We start from the raw sequence: 6,000 nt of genomic DNA, 5'->3' as shown, positions 1-6,000 counted from the left end.
TAAAGAAAATACAGCACAGAGTAATAGGATAAACACCTATGTACCAACGCTTCCAGAATTAATGAATGCTGACATTTTGCCATTTTTTTTTGTTAAAGTAACAAAATGGTACACATAAAGAAGACATACTCTTTATAGTCCCCTCCATTTCCCTTCTTTGCTTCCTAAGAGGCAACCACAGTCTCGAATCTGGTTGGTCTCCAGTGCAGTTTAAAGTGTGTGTGTGTGTATGAAAAATATATAATTTTTTATATATACCCCAGTAAAAATGCCCATCACCTGGAAAAAGCATAAATTGTGATGTGATCGACTGGAATATCTTAAGGTAGTTAGAGTTAATGAATCAAAACAAAGAATACCAAGACTGATAAATTATTAAATGTATTATTTTTAAGGAGTAATTAGAGTATATAAATGTATTAAAGCAAAACAAAAACATTGCTTATGGATAGCATCATAATAATAAATATATTGAATACACAGGGGACTAATGTATAGAAGTTCTGTGTTGTTCACCTGGAGGAGGGAAAAATACTGAGATGTGAAAAATAAAGGAGGATTTCAAATAAACATGCATTATTTCATTAAAAAAAATAATGGAAACATGGCAACATATTTTTTAGATAATATTGTGTTTTTGATGAAGATTTACATAGCAGGTTAGGTTTCCATTCAATAATTTCTACACAAATTGTTCAGTGACATTGATTTTAATTTGATGGTGCAGAGTGGTGAAAAACCAGGATTTTATTATTTTTCTCTGTACTTCTCAGCATGCTTGAAATGTTTCGTGATAAAAAAAATGTAAATTTATATCTATGTTATTTTAAAACTTATTTAAATTTTCCCTTCCTATACATGTCATTTTAGACAAGGTACTTTTTTCTTTTGAGTTTTCATTATTTGTGTTGATACATCTAGATCTAACTTATTCAATTTAATTGCTATATATTTTATAATATATCATTAGAGATGAACATTGATATCATTCGTATTCATTGGGGTTCTTTCTTCCCTTTGCTTTTTTACATGAGGAAGAGTCCCAGTGGACTTTTAGCATATCTATTCCTCCGTAAAATTTGTTAATTATCTTGCTAGGTATGTCCTTTCTCTCTCTACCCTTCCCTGATTCTTGTGCAACAATTACTCAGTTCTATAATAAGCCATCAGGTTATGCCCATGCAGAACAAATCAGAACAGGAAATATTGAGACGACGTCATTTGTTGAACACCATACTTGATGGTTTTGTCTACTCATTTTCATCCTTACAAAATTGCAGTAAGGTTTTATGATGGTTCCTATCATACAATGAGGTGATGGAAGATTCTCAAGGAGTTCTAAAAATATCTTTGTTGATAAAGCAAGTGCTACAGGCTGGATTAAAGTCAGGAGTGTCTGTGACCGAATGTTAAACCAACTGATTGATGCTATTAAGGTTGCTGGAAACCCTGGTGGCATAGTGGTTAAGGGCTACGGCTGCTAACCAAAGGGTCGACAGTTCAAATCCACCAGGCGCTCCTTGGAAACTCTATGGGGCAGTTCCACTCTGTCCCATAGGGTCACTATGAGCCAGAATTGACTTGACAGCTCTGGGTTTCATGGTTTCTGGTTATTAAGGTTGCTTGTTGTCAGAACTTCATGCTTACAGCCAGAGCCTCTTTTCAAGCAGCCTGGATGTTTGTGTTGGGAGAGCAGAGTTTGTTTGCCTTGTGCCATTAAGCTAAAAAAACAAGGATCCTAATGAGTTGTTCATCTTTGAAATAGACACTTTCACAGACTTTTTCTACAGCATTGGTTTATAAGAATAAAGGGGAAATGTATCGAAGATGTAGTCGATCAACTGTTACCTGTTTTAGAGATCGAGATATCTTCAGGGGTCTCATCTTAATATTGGAAAAATGGGAGTGTCCTGGAGTTGATCTCAGTACACAGCCTCAGGATTCCCAAAAGAACCAGTGCCCATGCTTCCTGACCCAGGTTTGATGGGGCCAAGCCAGGAACAGAAGGAAAGAAGATTCAAAGTATCACAATTGATTTTCATATTACCTTTTCTAACATATGCTAATTATACAGTGTAGACTATGAGTCAAAACATAAAAAGGAGAGGGAATGGATGAAGCTATTGAGCAGGGAGGGGTTATTCGAATACTCTGTCATAAAAAGGGAACGAGGAAGGGAGGAACAGATCCAACGTGCTATCTGGAAAGAGAGGAAAGGAATGAAAAAATAAATCTGAAAGTAATAATCTATTAATAGAGATTAATTATGAGTTCTATTCCATTTGAAATTTGAAATTCTGTGGTTTCTTTTCCCATTGATTTACATGTAAAAATGTGAGTGACAGTCAAACAGAAAAGAGTTTATATGTGTTTATTTCATACATTGTTGCATTTGGGAAGGTCAGGAATTTCTAAAAATAAGTTCCATTATCTTATTCAGTCATCACCATAGCCTTAAATAGTACTTCACAACGACCAGATGTCAGGCTCCTTGCTGAGCAACTTGTATTGATTGAATTTTTTAAGTCCCACAACTACATAAATATTTGAGGTGTCCAGCTGTACTTTGCTCAGTGTCTTTTTTCTCCTTTAAGGCTGACTTGACAATCTTTCTTCTTTTTCTACTACCATTGAGATCCTCCGGTAAGCAGCCTAGATGTTTGTGTTGGTAGAGTGTGTCTTTCTTATTCTTGGCTCTGCTCGTTGTTGTTGTTCGGTGCTAACAAGTCAGTTCTGACTCCTAGTGACCCTATGTACAATAGAACAAGTCACTGCGCCATCCTCATGATTCTTGTTATGCTTGAACCCATTGTTTCAGCTGCTGTGTCAATCCATCTTGTTGAGGTTCTTCCTTGTTTTTACTGACCCTCTACATTACCAAGCATCATGTTCTTCTCCAGGGATTGGAGATAACATGTTCAGTGTAAGTGTGACAAATTTTCACCTACCTCACTTCTAAGGACAATTCTGGCTGTATTCCCTCCAAGACATATTTGTTCATTCTTCTGGAAGTCCATGGTATTATAAATATTCTTTGCCAACACTATAATTCAAATGCATCGATTCTTCTTCAGTCTTCCTTATTCACTGTCCATCTTTCCCATGCATATAAGATGATAGAAAATACCATGCTTTGAACCAGGTGAATCTTTGTCCTCAAAGTGACACTTTTCATTTTTAAGACTTTAAACACCAGTGACTGAAGACCAGATGAGTTGTGGATGACATCAAGGACATCATGCATTAAGAAAGAAAAAGGTCATTAAAAAGACAGGAAATGAAGTAAAGACCAAAATGGATGAAGAAAAGACTCTGAATCTTGCTCTTGAACTTCAGTAGCTAAAGCAAATGGAAGAAATGTTGAAGTAAAAGAGATGAACAGAAGATTTCAAAGGTCAGCTAAAGAAGAAATATTAAAGTATTATAATGAAATGTGCAAAGACCAGGAAATATAAAACCAAAATGGAAGAACATGCTTGGCATTTTTCAGGCTGAAAGAACTGAGGAAGGAATTCAGACATAAAGTTGCAATTCTGAAGAATTCTATGGGCAAAATATTGAACAACACAGGAAGTATCAAAAGAAGATGGAAGGAATACAGAGTCACAACACCAAAAAACATTGATCAATGTTCAACCATCTCAGGAGGTAGCAGATGACGCAGAACCAGTTGTATTGAAGGAAGAAGTCCAGGCTGCGCTGAAGTCATAGGTTAAAAACAAGTCTCTGGAAATTGATAGAATACCAATTGAGATGTTTCAAATAACAGATTTAATGCTGAAAGCGGTTGCTCGTCTATGCCAAGAAATTTGGAAGACAAATTTCTGGACAACTGACTGGAAGAGATCCATATTTGTGCCCTTTGCAAAGAGAGTTGATTCAATGGAATACAGAAATTATTGAAAAATTTCATTAATATCACAAGTAAAATTTTGCTGAAGGTAATTAAAAAATGGTTGTAACATGTTCATCAATAGGGAACTGTCAGAAATTCAAACAGGATTCAGAAGAGGCTGTGAAACGAAGAAGAGAATTTGAAATGAGGTACATCGTTGCAGATGTCAGGCTGATATTGGCTAAAAGCAGAAAATACCAGAAAGATGTTTACCTGTGTTTTATTTACTATGCAAAGACATTCAGTTGTGTGGGTCGTAACAAATTATGGATAACATTGTGAAAAATGGGAATTCCAGCACACTTAAGTGTGCTCATGCAGAACTTGTACATAGACTGAGAGGTAGTTGTACAAACAGAACAAGGACATACAGCATGGTTTAAAATCAAGAAAGGTGTGCATCAGGGTTTTATCTTTTCACCATGCTAATTCAATCTGTATTCTGAGGAAATAATCTTGGAAGCAGAACTTTATGAAGAAGAATGGGGCATCAGGATTGGAGGAAGACTCATCAACAAACTGCAATATGCAGATGATACACCCTTGCTTGCTGGAAGTGAAGAGGACTTGAAGCACTTACAGATGGAGATCAAAGACTACAGCCTTCAGTATGCATTAGACCTCAACAAAGAGAAGACAAAAATCCTCACAACTGGACCAATAAGCAGCATGATGAATAGAGAAACTGTTGAAGTTATCACGGATTTCATTTTACTTGTATCCACAATCAGTGCCCATGGAAGCAGCAGTCAGGAAATCAGATGACATTGCATTGGGCAAATCTGCTGCCAAAAACCTCTTTAAAGTGTTAAAAAGCAAAGATGTCAGGATTTTGCTTAGGACACACTAACAAATTGTTGCTTTTTTTATTTTCCAGTTTTTGAAGACTCATGCATTTCCTCTTTCCTCCCATTCTTCTGTTTTGGGAAAAAAGGATGTGCTACATATCACCTTGTTGCCCTGGTGGTGCAGTGATTAAGAGCTCTGTTGCTAAATGAAAGGTTGGCTGTCCAATCCACCAGCTTCTCCATGGGGGAATGATGTGGCAGTCTATTTTCCCAAAGATTTCAGCCTTGGAAACTATATAGCAGTGTCACTCTGTTCTATAGGGATGCTGTAATTTGGAATCAACTCTGTAACAATGGGTATATACCATTTATGAAGATAATGTTTCCATCTTCAAATAAATGGAAGAAAAGAGTCTCATTGACATAATAGGATAACAGCTTGAGATTTCAGGTAGCACATTCTGTCTTGACTTCAGTTCCTGAGTGTGGGTCCTGTTTTGATGCTGTCACTACCTATGTGGTCAGAGTTTAGATAACCCTGAATACCAGGGAAAGCACTTGGGTTTTAATTCAGTTGGAACTTTCCAAAAGGCAAGTGATGGAATCTGTTGACCCTTCAGGATACCTGGTCATCCCCTACACAGAGGTTGTATCATGTGGTGGTATGATGTATGCTCTAAGATCTCACAGCCTGAGTTCAAATCCTGTTAGTGCTGTTTTCCAGAGTACCATGTACTTTGTATCTGTAAATTCACCACACTTCTCCTTTACCTTCACTTGAGGTCATGGGTATAATGTAGGAAAATAGAAGTTCCTAATTCACATCTCTGTTGTGAGAATAACTACAGCAAATCCTGAAAACTTCCTGAAATAGTCAGGACGCAGTAAGTGTTAGTAGTAGTAATGGCAGCAGTTTTTGACAATTATGATATTTATTATTATACATTCTAATAATACTGCTATTAATTAGAACAATAATAACAAGGAATAAGAACTTAAATGATGGGACTTTAAATGGAAACAAAAAATTGAAAGGTATAATTTTGAGGAAGAACTGAAAATGGTTGAGTCAAGGGCTTGAACTCCTCCCCAAGTCCCTCTGCAGAGCCTGGTGAGCCAGGTCCCCATCTCCTCATGAAGTGCACCACATCTGTTCCTCCCTGCAGATGAGCTGATTGTACATGGGCCATAATGGTTGATGTTCTAGAAGAGTGGACCTCAAAGGGTGGTCCCAGGCCATCAGCAATAGCATTTGAGAATTTGTTAGAAAGAACAAATTTAGAGGCTTAGACTCCAAATTCTGAAGCCTATACTCTG

The sequence above is a fragment of the Elephas maximus genome, chromosome 3, assembly GCF_024166365.1.
Source record: "Elephas maximus indicus isolate mEleMax1 chromosome 3, mEleMax1 primary haplotype, whole genome shotgun sequence".
Classification (NCBI taxonomy): Eukaryota; Metazoa; Chordata; class Mammalia; order Proboscidea; family Elephantidae; genus Elephas; species Elephas maximus.
The sequence above is the reverse complement of the archived record's forward strand: the minus strand, read 5'-3'. Positions refer to the sequence as shown.